Source organism: Thunnus thynnus, chromosome 10 (genome assembly GCF_963924715.1).
Source record: "Thunnus thynnus chromosome 10, fThuThy2.1, whole genome shotgun sequence".
NCBI classification, from domain to species: domain Eukaryota; kingdom Metazoa; phylum Chordata; class Actinopteri; order Scombriformes; family Scombridae; genus Thunnus; species Thunnus thynnus.
The window spans coordinates 5,019,690-5,035,908 of NC_089526.1; the positions used below are offsets into that span (position 1 = coordinate 5,019,690).

Consider the following 16,219-nt stretch of genomic DNA (forward strand, 5'->3'; position numbering starts at 1 on the left):
AGAAACAAAAGTTAACACAATGCAGCTCACCAGACATTTTTACTGTAAAGCTGTGGTGTTTTGTATTAAGACTGACATGCACTGAACACTACTGCTCCTACTGTGGCTACTGTTTCACTTCAGCTGCAGTCAGACTCTAAAATAAGTCCTTCAGAAATTAAATTCAGCTCAACAGCTGTACAGCACTCCACTTTTTTTTTTTATCACCAGCAGCATCACCTGTTGAGTCCTACTGAAGTGTCCTTTTCAGACTTAAGGGACTGAGGCAGCACAGAAGGATATTGAGTTTCTTTTCTTGTGGCAAAGAAACTGATTATGTTTTTCATTGTGAAGGGGGGAGGGGTGGAAAGGATGGCAAGGCTGTTCACAGCTGAGCTTAGATATCATCTTGTAGTGTGTTTTTAAGGTGGTAAGACAGACACAAGAGAATCACACAAACCTACCCAGAAAACGTTATTACTCTCTAAAAGAACATTTCCACAGAGACGTGCTAAAACTTATGATAATGATAAAAAACACAGGGGTTTGACATATTTGCATGTCAATTATTTCCTCTAATAATATTAATTTATTTGCTTGCTCCCCATGAGATGTACCTCATTGTATTACTTTTCTATTATACAGCCTGAATAATTGCCTCATTTTTACTTTGCAAATTTGGGATAACTCAGGTAACCTACCTGTGTTCCTCTGGCTGAATGATCAGAATAATTGTTTAACGCAGTAGGCAGGAGTCATACATTTGTTTTTTTTTTTCTATTCAGTATTCAGTATTTTTTCTATTCAGTATTCATCATTTCTCTTTGAAAAATTAAACCATTTTCCTCCTCTTGCAGCATGTACAGGAACTGGCTTGTTTTGCACAACTTTTTCTTTTATGCTTGTAAAACATTTTGTAATCTCTGGTCTTATAAGTGCAATATAAACAAGACAGAGAGTCTATAGCCATACTAGCATCTGTGTGAAGCAGTAATGCTCATTTTAAAGAAAACCAAACTGTCAGATAAACCAACATATTGGACAAATTGAGAGGAATCCAGACTTCACAAATAAAATGAACGTCTGCATCAAATTGCATAGTAATCCCTCCAACAGTTGTCTCGGAAACACAAAAATTAAATTAAAAACCCAGATTATAAAACAGGTAGTTCAAATCTTATTAAAATTAAATTATAATGACTTTTATAATACATGATAATTGCTGGTCACTCACTGACTTTTTTTTTGCAAGTATTATAATTGTAATACAATAGAATCATTTTATAATGCATTATAGTCACTGTGATAATACATTATAATTTACTTTAAGTGGTCACTGGGTGCTTTAAGTAAAGTAATTAAATTCATGAGATATAGGCAGATATAATACATTACAAGTCACTATAAGTCGTCATTGTTTGCTTTAAGCGATGTCAGAAAAAAATGATTAAATCTATGAGTAGCGAAGGAGGGCTCCCACAGTGGTTCTTGAACCCCAGTTTCCCAGACCACAGACACTGTGCTAACCAGTCAACCAAAAGATCATCTCATTGGCTTAGGGCCAGCGCGTCTAGTCATCCGTGTTCATCACTCTCTAGAGGTCACGGGCCTGCACCATGACACTATGCAAGAACGACACACAAAACATTGTAAAATTAATTCATTTTTTAACGGGTCATAACAGAAATTGAGAAGCCTAATCCAATTTAACGTTTTAATGATGAACAACAGAACTCAAACTGTAGATAATAACTGCAATCTGTGTCTTTACAGGTTTATGACCTTTGATCAATATAAGCAGATCTGGTCAATTTGTTGTAGGTTTTGGGTGTGCTGTGTGCTGTGTGGTTACCATGGTTACCTGCTGCTTTGCTGGAGGAAAGATTCTAAACATTCTGTTAGTTGACAGTTGGTCAAACTACACCTCAAGGGCCAAACACACTGAAAGCGATAATTTACCCGCGTCATTTGGTGCTCATATGGTGCACTGCGGGCATCGGTTTTGAAATGCCAACTGTTGTTCTTTGCATTTACTGCTGCATTAGTTGGATGCGATGAATGAATGAAAAGGAGTAATGCAGAGGAGGAACTAAGAACATCTGTTTCCACGGTAAATCATCTGTTGAGTGTTTGATGGTTATTTACTTGTGATTGAGAATGTAACCGACGTGAAACAATCAGAATATAACATTTTATTTCTCTCCTTCACCGGTTTGTTTCTCACTACTGCTTAGTGACTAGCTTGAACTTTAGTTTAGCAGGTAATTAACGTTTCATAGCAACCGCAGGCAGCCGGTAGCTACTTTCTTGTAAATGACTCTTGTAATGTAATTGGTATTTAATAAAACCAATTTTATTAGATAGATAGATATAGATAATAAACTGTATTTGTATAGCATGTTCCCAAAACAAGGTTTGAAAGGTGTTTTACAGGGCAAAAACAACAAAAAGGGAGTTGTAATAGTCTAGCTGCGACGAAATAAAAGCATGAATGACTGTTTCAAGGTTTTTGGAAGACAGAAATTGCTTCATTTTACAGATTTTTTCAATTTGGAAAAAAGCTGTATGACAGATTTGATATGGCTGTTCAAGGTGAGGTTGCTGTCAATTAACACCAAGGTTTCCACATTGCGGAGTAACAAGTTGAGAGTATGAACCTGGTTGGTTTGTAATTTGAGTGTTAGAGGAGTCAGTTGATAGAATTAAAGGCAGAACTGAAGTCTATGAACAGGATGTGTGTTTAGACGTTTGGTGGCTCCAGGTGTTGCAGGGCGTAGTGGAGTGGAGTGCTATGCTGACTGCATCCTCAACAAACCAATTGGCTTGGTAAGCAAACTGCTATCGGTCCATCAGTGATGAAGCACAGGATTTCATGTATGACAGAATGATGCGCTCAAATGCTTTCATGGCCACAGATGTTCGGGTAACTGGTGTGAAGTCATTGAGGCAGATGATCTTTGACGACTTTGGCGCGGGAATGATAGTAGAGTTTGAAGCACTGAGGGACTGTACATCGCCTTATAGAGGTGTTAAATATGTTGGAAAATACTGGGGCCAATTGAGCTGCACAGTGGCTCAGCAGAGCAGAACTGATTCTGTCTGGCCCTCTCTGACCCTGCTGCATTCCTAATGTGTGTACAATTTCTATGTTGTAATATTTGATAACCATTTTATGAAAGCAATATCTCACTCCTGACGGTGGTATATTGTGATTATATCACTGCAAAGGGGGTTGTCAGCGCCCCTTAGCTGCAGATATTGCTTAAAGGTATAATATGTAATTATTACACATTAAAATGTCTAAAAACAACTAGACCTATGTTATATATAGTGTTGAGTTGTGTACTTACATTATCCCAAATTTTTCCAACAATTTTCAAACCCAGAGAAATCTGTAATTTTAATCAAAGTAACGGACCGGACCGTTTCATTTGGTCACATGTCAATGGCGTCATACCTCCTCTACCAAAGAGTAAACACGCACAAGATGCATACGGCGGAGCTGTGTTTGTCCGCTACAATGGCGTCTACCAAAGAGTAACTTACACACATACAAGATAATACATCGGCGTTGTGGTTGATCCACAGAAACTGTTATGAATTGACTTTTATTCAGTTTTAAGCCACATTTTCATGATAAATTTAGGTTGCTCTTAACTATATCTTTTAGCTGGAAGAAGGATTTTAGTCATTGGACGTCCAGATCTTAAGTTATAAGAGAAATAAACCAAACAAATATTAGCAGCAGCTCGGCTAACAGCCCCTCCAGGAAGTCCGGTGGTCACCAAACATTGTCGGAGAAACACTGATTTTTTAGGTGAAACAGCTTTATTCAGTGTTTTTACCTGTAATCACCGGGTCCATTTGTTTTGGAGAGGAGGAGACCTCTGCTGGTTATTCAACAACGAAGACAACAACTCCCATGATCTCTTGCTACTTCACACCATCATCACACTCCGTCTTTTGTTATTGTTTTGATTGAGAGACCCCCTAGCGGCTGAAATTACATATTGTGCGTTTAAATGTCCTCATGGTGGCACTAGAGCAAAAGTCAGGGACTAAAGAAATTTAGTATGATTCATCCTCTGGGCACCATGAATATCTGTATAAAATTTCATTTCAGTCTATTCAGTACTTGAGATATTTCAATTTCTACCAAAGTAGTGGACAGTAAGACAGACTGACCTTGCACAGCACTTGCATTGCTAAAAACTTTATTATTATAATAATACTTAACAATAACAAAACATGAGTACCTACATTTATTGGAAACCAGCAGTAGAGAGTATTAATTAATAGTACTCAGTTGGGCAGAAATCTAACATGCCAGAACTCTACTGGTTAGCGATTTCCCAATTCTAACACTGATAAAAAAGAAACAATGTATGCTTTGGACGGGTAACTGTAATTTTATTTAGATGAATCAGTTTACTACATTAAAGTACCTATTGATATAAAAAAGTAATATGATCTCAGACATACTGTTCATCCATATTATCAACATTTTTATCACTAAAGACATCTGAAAAAAAAGATTCTGTCCTGTTTTTATGTCAAGTGTCACCTTGTTTTCAAGTTTTGAGATTGTCTTCAAACAAGAATATTAGTCTTCTTAAACAGGTCAATGGATGTTTCTCTTTACGCCGTGTGAGATTCAGAAGATGAATGGGTGTAAAATAGCACCGGGAGCTGCAGGATAATGATTTTATTTCATTCTCAGTGCAGTGTCCAGCAATACTCTGGCAGATTGTTCAGGGAACGGATGTGTTTGTGCCATTGATCTTGGCCATCTGATAAGGAAGCCCAGCGACAGGCTGTTAACCTCAAACGGTGGGAGCATTAATCCATTTCAAAACATCCTGCCGCTTTTCGCTTTGCGCTGCTCGATTTCTCCTGACAGACACATAGAGAAGAGGCAGGACTAAACTACAGCTGTCTGCCTCATAACTGATTTTTTATTTTGTCCTCGAAAAAGCAGCTTGTTTGCGGTTTTATGAAAAACAATCACAACGAACGAAATTTCAGAAATACGTTATCAGTCAGTGAAAAGGAATAGGGTTGTTTCTCTACAATCCAGGAAATTAGATTTGTTAGAGCCTACAAGCTTTTCATCTGACTGCAACTTTATACTGGTGGCAGATTTAATAGAGAGAATTATTTAGCCCTACAGCAGTTTACAGGCTCTTTGAGTTAACAGGTCATCCTGTTTCAAATGTTTACTACTGTAATCAGAAACGGTAGCTCTGAAAACCATTTCGCTTGGGGCGCGCCTGAAGAAATATACAGGATTGGGCACTAACAGATTTGTTATAGGAAGTTGCATTGAGGGAATTTTATCGTTAATGGGTGTGTTTTAAAAAGAGCTGAAGGTTAATGGAAAGTGCCTGAAGGCAGAACACCATATCACTTAACATCGAGGGATGGTTACTAATGAATTCTGTGACTGATAGCTGCTTTGAGATTATTGTATGTCGTTATAGTTGTGTGCCACGTTCCAGTACACAGAATCTGATGTAACCATTTCCAATTAAACTAAAGTCAATGGAAAGTCAACAGGGTGACAGTCCAGATGAGAATTGTGGGATTCTGAAAACTGATTGAAAGCTTCAACAGATGAATAAGTGACAATGAGAAAATGATTCAGTAAGCTCATACACTGACATGAAATTAGCTTGTCTAATGAAACTTCTAAATTTGTTTTTATCTGCTGTATTTGGATCTGAGCCAACCAACCAGTCTCCCTCTGGTTTATATGCCTAAAGGCTTAGTTCACTAGAATCACTGAGGTGGCTGCAGAAATAAATACATAAACAGACATGCATGCATATATGCAATAGGGGTGTGCCTGAATACAAATACATTATTCAGCAAAGCAGAATAGCATAGTGGGTTTTATACAAATATTTGTTTCATACAAATATTTTAAAAATTATTTGTTTTTGGGAAGAAAAAAAAAACATGTCAAATACCAGTTCATAGGTCTTTCTCCTCTGCTCTGCTGTTACATCTATCAGGGGTAAGTCCCAACCTGTTGTTCCCTGTTTCCTCTGCACAAGGTTGTAAAAGATAAAGGCAATAAATGAAAAGTGCAAAGCAAGAATCACTTTTGAAGTTCTTCTACATGTTACATGCTGTGCTGTCTCTGTGTTATGGGTGCATAAATAGGTAGAGGTCTGCCTGCAATGAGTCAATGAATAAAGCTTTAGCTCAGTAGTCAGTGCAGTCGTCTATGATCCAGGAGACTCCAGTTCGAGGCCTGGTGTGGGGACCTGCTTCATAAGGCAGTTTACTCATGAACACTTATTGTAACATTTTAATTTTCTAAAATTAAAAGTGTCATAAAAACAAAAACAGGATTTTTAAGCCTCTTTCCACTTTTATTCGAATACAAATACAAATACAAATAATTTTGCTGCCTCAACAAATACAGATACAAATACAAATACTGGGATCTTTGCACATCCCTAGTATGCAATGACAAGAATCTACATGTACATCATTTATAGTGTTTGCAGAAATACAACCGAAAACACAGAATTTTAAGGGAAACAAACTTAAGTATTAGTTTATTCCGCATATCCAAGAAATCAGGTGTAGAATTTGGGAACCACAGACCCATAAAAAACGCTGCTAGAAGCTACAGATTTAAAGCAGTGTATGTCTTATAACAACATACTCTCACTTTTTTTTCCTGTGTTGTTTGCTTGTTGCAAGTCTGACAGCGATGCAGTAATTATCTTACGCTGCATATTTACATCCTGCCTTATCCTGTCAGTTCAACTGGCTTCTCTGGGTTTCAGTGAACCAGCATAAGTAAGTAGGTTTACCTGCAAATATTTGGAGTATCGGGAGCAAAATAGCTGGTGAAGCACTCCTTATGTCCTCGAGGCTTGGCAGGACATCAAACATGATCTTCAATTTTCGCCAGACATCATGTTTGCTCCTCAAATGCTCACTGCTCTACTTGAGGCCGGACATTCAAGCGGTTGTCTGAGGAGAGAATAAATCGTTACAGTACGTTTCTCTGCAGAGGGAAAAATCTTCCTGGGATTGTATGCATGTGTGAGTGAAGTCTCGTTTACCTTTCACTGACACCCATTTTCTGTGTGCTGTGGACAAGCCTGCCTGTTTGGCCATAACGATTGGGGTGTCTGAGCATAATGCAATTTGACCCGTTGCTAATGATGTCCTGACACTTGCTTAGCGGACCTCTACATTTGGATAGCTGGCATCTAATTGGAAGTGACAGGACAGCACCTGTAGCTTGCCCTGCACAGTGTTTACTAGGAAAATGTTAGAGGTGACTGTGAGGGAAAGAAGACTGAAATGATCTGTGGTGGATTTTCTTCTGCACTTCATTCTTTTGCACTCACACTGCCCAGTACAGCCACAGTTCATCACTGTCGGTTACTGAGCAGCTTGAGTAGAGTAACAAAGGGATTATTCACGTTTTTGTGCTGTGTGTTACTCACTAGTAGTGATAGTCATGCATGGACAGCCAGTTCATGCTCAGGGTCCAGTAGCTAAAGATATCCTATTAACAAATGTAGACATTTAAACAGGATTTTAAACCGCAGTAGCTCTTAGAAAGGTGTTGCTGGAGCTTGGAAGTGAAGTCAGCTGTTTGCCATGATGAAGTGTAACCTAGATGTCTAAAATAAGGTTAGATTATTTGACAGTCACACAGTTATCAGTGCAGTTGACCCAGCGGCCAGAGATTGTAGTGCTGTTTTTTTATCTTGGAAAAACAACAAACACTAAAGCCAATGAGGTAAACTAACTTGGCACTGAGTACACCAAATAGAGCTATGACTGCTATCTGGGAAAGTCAGACTAGAAAGGCAAACTCAAGACTCAGCCACCATGAAAACTCTGGCAGAGATACAGATAGGTGACAGTCAAAGGAAAGCCTAAATAAATGAGTGGAGAAACATAACAAATACAGGTGCTTATACAATATATAGGGCATTAGGGCTTAGTGAATGGTTCAATAAGTATGAAAATGTGAGTCACATAATGTCACCTTAGCAGTTACCAGATCTCAACCCAACATATCACCTATGGGAGACTTTGGAGCAACATGCTGCATTTCAGCTGCGTTTTTCAGTCATCCATCACATACACATCTGTAGAGACAGAAACAGTTATATCTTAATCAATACAGCTGTCTACACAGGTCTCAATGTGTAACCCAAAGTATCTTTTTAGGCTTGAAGTCCATTTTCTTCCCTTTTAGGCACCTACAGTGATTTTATATTGGGCCAAAACACAGTTGACCACACAGTACTGTAGCTGAACACCTCATGGGCAGAGGACTGGAGCTTTTCTAGAGGCTTGTAGTGGGTCAACACCTTACTAAGATATTTCATGTTGTTGTTTTTTCCTTTCATTTGTCACCCATCCATATCTGTGTGTGTACAGGCTCAGTGAAAGGTTACCATCCAACCCAGTGTGACATTATTTCACTGCTGTTGCTGATACAGTTTGGCCTCTGAACTGCTGATTGGGCGCTCAAAAAGCCATGAAGCATAGTCATCACCTTTAGGATGTGATTTTTGGATCAGTTTCAGTTCCTCAGTGTTTCAGACCTGCAAGTCAATGTGTTTTGACACTGAGGTCAAAGTTCATTTGGAGACGTGCTTTCAGAAGCAGATTTATAGCTGAGGTTTCTGGATTTTGTAAGCCAAAAACAACTAAACTATGGTGATATCTGTGACAAGCCCTTTCCTGTGATTGTTTAATCTTTTTTAAGTTACAAAATATTGTGTTCTGTCTTCCAAATGCTCTCAAACTTTTTTAAAGTATTCTGTTTTTAAGAGCTTGTCACCGGACAAATTTCTGCCCTGTTCAATAAATTAATCTGGTTTTAAATTTTGAAGGTTTAGAGCAGACAGGGCAAACTGGAGCAGGATTCATTTAAATAAAACAAAGGAATGAGAAAACTAGCAGAGGGGTGAAAGGCAAATCTGTGTGAGAAAATGAAGCAGCAAACTCTTCACTTAAAGTCAGGCCGACAGTTTTACTTGATCAATAACAGCAGCGAAGCAGCTGAAGGTTGTTCCAACACATTTGTCCATCAGTGCAGACGACAGCACCTTTAAACTTTTCTATTTCTGGAAGCTTCCATCTCTGCTGCAGCCAGCTCCATAAAATGAACACCATTTTTTCTCACTCTCTTTATCACCCCTGCCCAGGCATCTCAAGGAGTTAAGAAGGAAAAGAAAAGACTCCATATTTTTTCTTATCCTCATTAGGCGCTCGCATAGAGCCCCCTTTTTTTCTTGCGGCCATCCCGCTTGCCTTTGTCTCTTAAATCTTTCTCCAGGCCAGGCAGCAGGAGTTGTGATGGAGCTGGTGCCATACAGGGTGTGATCTTCTCCGGCGATACTGATGCTCTGAAAAAGGTACTTCAGGAGGAGGAGGGGAAACAAATGTGCTTTTTGAGCTCACACATCCTGCGGCTTGGTATTCACAGTCGCAGCCAACTTAATTTCAGTAGGAATGGCTACTAATCAAGTAGCGAAGGCGTCATTTCACATTTTAAAGCTCATTTCAGTATCTAACATGCCTATAAATTCTGCAAGGGTGGTTACAGTTCTCTCATTTCAAAACGTCAGTATTTAGTTTGGCTATTGTGAAGTCACAGCCATCTGGATGCAGCAGAAATTGGCAACATAACAAAGGTGAAAAATGGAGGTGTTTATCATGTTTAAGCCACAGTAGGTACGATTTTAGAATAGAATTGAATTTATGCCACCCGTTCAGCCTAAATAATTTTTAGCTGCAGGACTTTTCTTAGATGTTCCATTTTGGGAGACTTTTACTCCACTACAATTCATAGAAAAATACTGTACATACTATTCTGTCATATTTATCTGTTAGATATAATTAATAGTGAGCTTTACATGCAAACACATGATATAGGTAACATGACTACATAAAAATAGACTCTCAGTTTTAAGCCATGATTACATAAAGCAGGATTTGCTCCAGCATGCTCAAATGTAAGGAGCAGGTGTGAGGAAGTTGAGACTACTTAAAGGCCAAATTGAGCTCCATAATGTACTGTGAAGTAATAATGGGCTTGAAAAGAACATTGGCTGCAATGAGTACAACTTTCATTCTCACATTTTACTGAAAGTTGTTTAATGCGTAGCTTATTTAATGAAATATTGTGGTGCTGCTTTAATTAACCTGGATTAACTAATTGTTGAATGATGATGATCACTACTGAATCAAATGACTGCATGGTTTGCTTGTTGTGCTGAAATTCTGCAAAATATCACCCACCGCTGCAGCTCTACAGGCCTTTTTGGCCTTTTTAAGCATAGCAGGAGTTTCGATGAAACATGCTCTCATAAATCCGCTGTACTCTTCTTGAACATCATCAAGCGGCAGACAGAAGTCAGCAACTAGCTGGTCAAGACAGCTGAACATCTAGTAGCTATAATTTTCTCAGGAGCTGGTGGAGATCAAGCCAGACCTAAAAGAAGAGTGAAGATCAGGCTTAAATTAATCAGGTGGACAGAAACATGACAACAAATGAATGCTAATGTTGTCCCATATCTGCTGGTTGTGAGAATTAGCAGCTATTGGGAGTGTATCTATGTTCCCCGGTTCAATATTCTGTTAACACATGTTAAGTTAACTTTAAAAGATTTTATGTTGTCTGGGATTCATTTTCCCAGGACCCTATATTCAACTCCATGATATGTTCCCTGAACATGCCCGCACATACAAACACCCATTCTGATTTTCTGATATAAGTTAATAATATCTGTAATTATGTTTGTGCATAATTTGATTCCAGGTAATGTAGGTTCCCATGCTGATGCACATTTGAGTCACGGGCTAAATTCCACTGGGGAAGAATGACAATCTACACCATACCCTTATTGCCAATATCTAATTATTATTATTTATTATAGTCAAATGTATGCACCAAAATGAAGAAAAGGCCATACCGTAGCCTATAAAAAAGAAAAATTGGTTGGTTTTAGTATGAATCTTTCTCAGTAAACAGCAAAAAACAAACAAAAAAAACCCAGAGAAAACATTGGGGTAGAATGAAAATAATAACCTGATAGGCAGGATCTCATTATTATGATTGTATTTGAACATCAGTGCCATGCCATACTGTAGACTGTAAAACACAGTAAATGGTCAAAAGGAACAAAATGTTTAATATGAACATGTCCCGGAGATAAATTGGGTTTAGTGAATGTGACAGGGAGAACTAGTAGCGACATGGATGAAAGTGAACCAGCCAACACTGCCGATGGAGCAGATTCATATATATGATATAATTTATAAAACAATTATAATTCTGTTGGCTGAATTGCTTTTTTCTTCTCTATCGATCTCTGTGTGTATCTGTCTGTGGCTTGTATGTGCATATTGTCACTCGAGAAAGCATATGAATCACCTGGAGAGGTATAAAAACCTCACTTCACCTGCTGTGAAAAGGAGATCAATGTCAGAGGAAGGCCCTTCACCGAAGCAACTTAAATTCTGGGAAACTGTGAGAGTGTCACAGAAAAGTGTTGATGATGCCATCATTAACTTTGTCATTCAAGATATGCATCCCCTCAGTATTGTCAAACAGGAGGGTTTTTATGCATCACCTACAACTAGATGTGGTTGTAATGTCTCATGGTACAGTTAAAAACAAAGTTGAGAAAGCAACACTGGCAATGAAGAATAATCTAAAGGCTGCCATGATTGCTGGACAGCACACAGATGGCGTTTCATTGGTGTCACAGCACATTGGATAGAGCCTGAAACTCTGGAGAGACGCTCTGCTGCTCTAGCATGCAAATAACTCAAAGGATCTCATACCTTTTCTGCACTAGCTGGTGCCATGAATGACATTCATGCAGAGTACAACATCCGTGAGAAGACTGTACACACAGTGTAATGGCTCAAATTTTATAAAAGCATTTCCAGTCTATGGTGAGATGGATGAAAACAATGATACAGAAACACTTGAGGGGGGCCAAGTCAAACAGGAGAAGGAGATAACAGTGAAGAAGAGGAAGAGGGGGAAAACATTGTGGGCGTTGAGTTTGTTGACGCTTGAACCATGTTGGATGAGGATGATGGCCTGGAATACTAACTGCCAAAGCACCATCACTGTGCCTGCCACCTTCTAAACCTGGTGTCAACAGTTGATGTCTTAGAAGCAACTGCCAATACAGTCTATAAGAGGCTCTCGCTTTCAGTGTTTTCAAAGTGCTGGACTCTCTGAAACAAGAGCACCAGATCCACCACAGCTGTAGGGATAATCAAAGAAAAAGGCAAACTCCAGCTCTTGAGGCCAAATGAGACAAGGTGGAATAATCATTTCCTGGCTGTGGAGAGTATTGTAAGGATCATGAGAGAACAAAGAGAAGGAGCCATTATAACTATGTGCAGTGCGCTAAAAATTCCCATGTATGTGCCACTTTATTTTCAAAATGTATTTACTGCAATATGAGGTAATATTATTTATCAATATATGTTTTACAGTTAAGGATAGATTGGAATGGGCTTTTTTGTAATTAACACTTTTTCACTATGTATGAAAAGTGCTATATGCATATGTATTCACCTAAGGCAACTAACATTACAAAACAAAATTACCTTGAGATTTGGCTTCACCTGAAATACATGCAGATATTGATGAAATAATACTATCCAGAAAAAAGACACACATCTATCTATCTATCTATCTATCTATCTATCTATCTATCTATCTATCTATCTATAGTAGTATCGATAGTCACTAACTACTAGTCACTGATGTCAATCTCCTTTTAAAAAGACACAGCTTTAGTTGTAGCTGGGCAGTCATGTGTAAAAATGTTTGACTTTTTGTAGCCATTGATAGTTTTGATAGGGGGGGGTTTCTGTTTTTGACAGGTTCACTCCTGCTGAGATTGTGTTTCTCACAGAATATGTGAAGAATATGTGAAGCATTTGCAAAGGCGGTCGATGTTCTTCAGGGAGAGACAAGTGTGCAGATGGGATCACTGGTACCTACTGTAACACTACTCAAGGCTAAGCTCCAGCACCCTCACATTTCCTTCATGTTCTGTGGGCCTTTGGTGGATGCTCTTCAAGCAGGATTTGAAAGGTGTTTTGGACAGATGGTTACTGATCCAGAACTTATTGCTGCTGCCATTCTTGTCCCCAAGTTCAGGACATGTTGGCCAAGTGGCGAAGGCATCCGAAAACTTGGTAAGTGTTCTACCATCTGCTTTATGCTTTACATTTATTGAAGATAATGGAGGAAATTTTGGCATTTGAAGTATCTATAACATACTGAGCAATTGTTTTTCATGCAATAGCAACTAAAGGTCACATTCACTTGTGCAAACAAAATTACAAACCTTTGCTAATTCTCATGAATTGTGTATCAAAAATCATTTTACAAAACAAAATTTAATTCCATTATCTATTTTTTATGGGGGGAATGGTAAAATCCTTTGGTTTTGTATTGCATAGGTATTACATCAAAAGCCGTCTGAAGGAGCAACCCATGGTGCATCCAGTCGACACTTCCCATTCTTCAGAGGAGGACTTCTTTCTGCCCATCAAGCAGTGCAATGCTCAAGAAAACACCAAGCAGCTTGAGTTCTACCTGGTCTGGCCAGCTGATACCATGGATGTCCTGAAATCTTTCCCCAGCAGTGTGCAAATTTGTCTCTCAAGCTCAACACACTTCTACCTGCCTCAGCTGCGTGTTAGAGGCTTTTTAGCACTGTAGGACTGATTTTTAGACCCAAAGGGCACACCTTGATTCAAAGAACTGTGAGAACCAGCTTCTGCTGAGGTTGAACAAAAGGTTTTTGTAGTCTTGTAGAGATGAGAGAATTTTTAACAAAAGAGTTTAAGGCTTAATTAGACCTGAAGAGTGTTCTCATGTTCATGTTTCGAGTTCTGCTGCTGACATTGAAAACTGTGAATGGTGAACAGTACATGTAGAAAGTGTAAGTGGGGGAAAAAAGACTCATTCTTGGCTTCAGGGGGGCCAGTTGACCCCCAAACCTGCCTTGTAAAAAGCTGTCAGCCACAGAAAAGGTTACAGGTTACAGAGAAGTGAGAGAGGTGACCATCATCAGGAGTCTGATCTGTACTAAATGTTTATCCAGCTGCTGAATGAGGAAATTTATCATTAGGTGAAAAGTGTTTTATTTTCTAATCCTGATTATAGTTGAAATTTCTTTTTTTTTAAGATATGTTTTTTGGAGCAAAGTTAATGTTCATTATTTTAAGTATATTGTTTTTTATTTTATTTCAAGTTAGAATGATTTAATTTTAACAGTATTCAAATTATATTAATATGACATAAGGTTCAGTTAGCTTTGTACAGAAACAGCCTGTAGAAATATCCTTCAGACAGCCACATTTATACTTTTGAATACATGTCAGAGCCTGTACTTTTTTTTACTTTCACTTGAGTTAAAGAGTTGAATCAGTACTTCTACTTTTACCAGGGTCGCTTTCTCCCACAAGTATCTGTACTTATACTGGGGTAAAGAATGTGTATACTTTTGCCACCTCTGTCTCTATCATTTCACTCAGTTCTCTTAAAAATTAAAAAATTACAATTATCCATACAGAAAAATGTCAAAACCTGACAATTTTAGCTTAATGTTCAAGTCAACATGTCAGCTTTGTTTATGTGGCTTACTATTTACAATGACATTGACTGAAGAGATTGGCTACAAATCAGAAGTGAAAGGTCAAGGTGTCATTGTTCCTAAGTGGCACGATGTAGATTGTATTGTATCTTCCTTTTGTTGTGTTTGTTCTGTTTTCATATGACCGTTGGCCTTGTGAAATAAATCTTTTGGACGTTCCATTGATTGATAGGAAAGCAGCCTGTTGAGATGCGATTAACTGTGTATAACACATCAGATACAGGCTGTTTGCCCGCAGAGTCCTCATGTTGTGTTGAGTGTCGTTGTCAATACTGTGGATTAATGCATGGAGATAATCAGTATGTGTGAGTGTGTGTGAGCTGAGGAGTCGTTCTCTTTTCTATTACAGCCTATGGTGTGGATGGTACCCATCCATCAGTTCAAAGAGCAGAATAACCAAGAGTGACATTCAATTACGGTATGCTAATTTGTGTTCTTTATATATTTATTTGTGCTTCACCATTCATTTACTTAATTAACAATTTTGGACGTGAGCTATCATGAGCAGATTGCAATATTCTTTCCAATAACGGGCCATAATGAAATATATTATTAGCAATAAAGTTAATGGAACAAGCGAAGTGAGACTCCTCATCACCATTGGATGGATGGCAAATTAAGGATAATAAAGGGAACAAACAAAGAACACAGACTTTGGAAAATAGCTCCTGTAAATTATTGTTAAAGATTTCTCTCAAACATCTATAGGATGTGCACTGTGATCTACACTTGTGTTGTATCATTGTGACACACAATGGCACCTACATTGTCCACCTGTCACTGGAAGGCCTAAAGAGAACCTTTTCCCTGGGTGGTTATTGCATATTGGACCTTGTTCTCAATTAAAATATAATTAAAGGGCTAAAAGAGAGGGCTGGATGCTTTGACAGGTCCAATAGAACTCAAGACGCTTGAAGTTAATTAAAAATATTTAGCTGCACTGTTCAATGTCTGCCATTCACTTGGAAATTTTCACTTAAGGCTTGATTGTTATTGTCACTAGCTCCATTTTACGGCAATTTATCTAATTTTATAAAAGAACATCTTCCAAAAGAAATGTTTCTTTGTTTTGATGAACATGGAGCTGAATCATGATGACATAAAATATAGGATCCACCTGAAACCTGAAATGAAACTTGATATATAAGTCTTGTGACTGTTTGATCATTGTGAGTTTTACCATGTAACCTTTAACTGAGATAACTTTAGCCTGATTACATAGTAAGGTACAATCAATGTAACAGAAGGGTTTGTTGAATATGTATGTTGGTCTTTAGGGGTATGAACAGAAAATTTGCTAACTGTTAAGTGTTTAGAAAGGCCAAGGCTGAAATGATGTGTTAGAGGGTAGCAAGATTGCCACAATACCTTAGAGGGGAACAAAACCAGATAAGGATGTTTACTGGAGGAAGCAGTCTTGACAAGAGGGAAGAGTTGTACGGTGTGCATACCACAAACTAACTTTGTGCTGTGTACCATGTTCTGAGCATTAATAAAGTGTGACAATACTGTAAGACATTTTTGCCTCGTTCGTCTTTGTCCGAGTGGAATTACAA

General features: G+C 38.3%; 1 long non-coding RNA gene across 1 annotated transcript; it reads left to right on the forward strand.

The window, feature by feature from the left end:
* The first annotated feature begins 6,395 nt into the window (after positions 1–6,395).
* On the forward strand, positions 6,396–14,392 carry LOC137190867 (uncharacterized). The gene is made up of 3 exons (XR_010930312.1): positions 6,396–9,383; positions 11,389–13,197; positions 13,465–14,392. It is a non-coding gene; the product is annotated as an uncharacterized lncRNA (long non-coding RNA).
* The last annotated feature ends 1,827 nt before the right edge of the window (positions 14,393–16,219 follow it).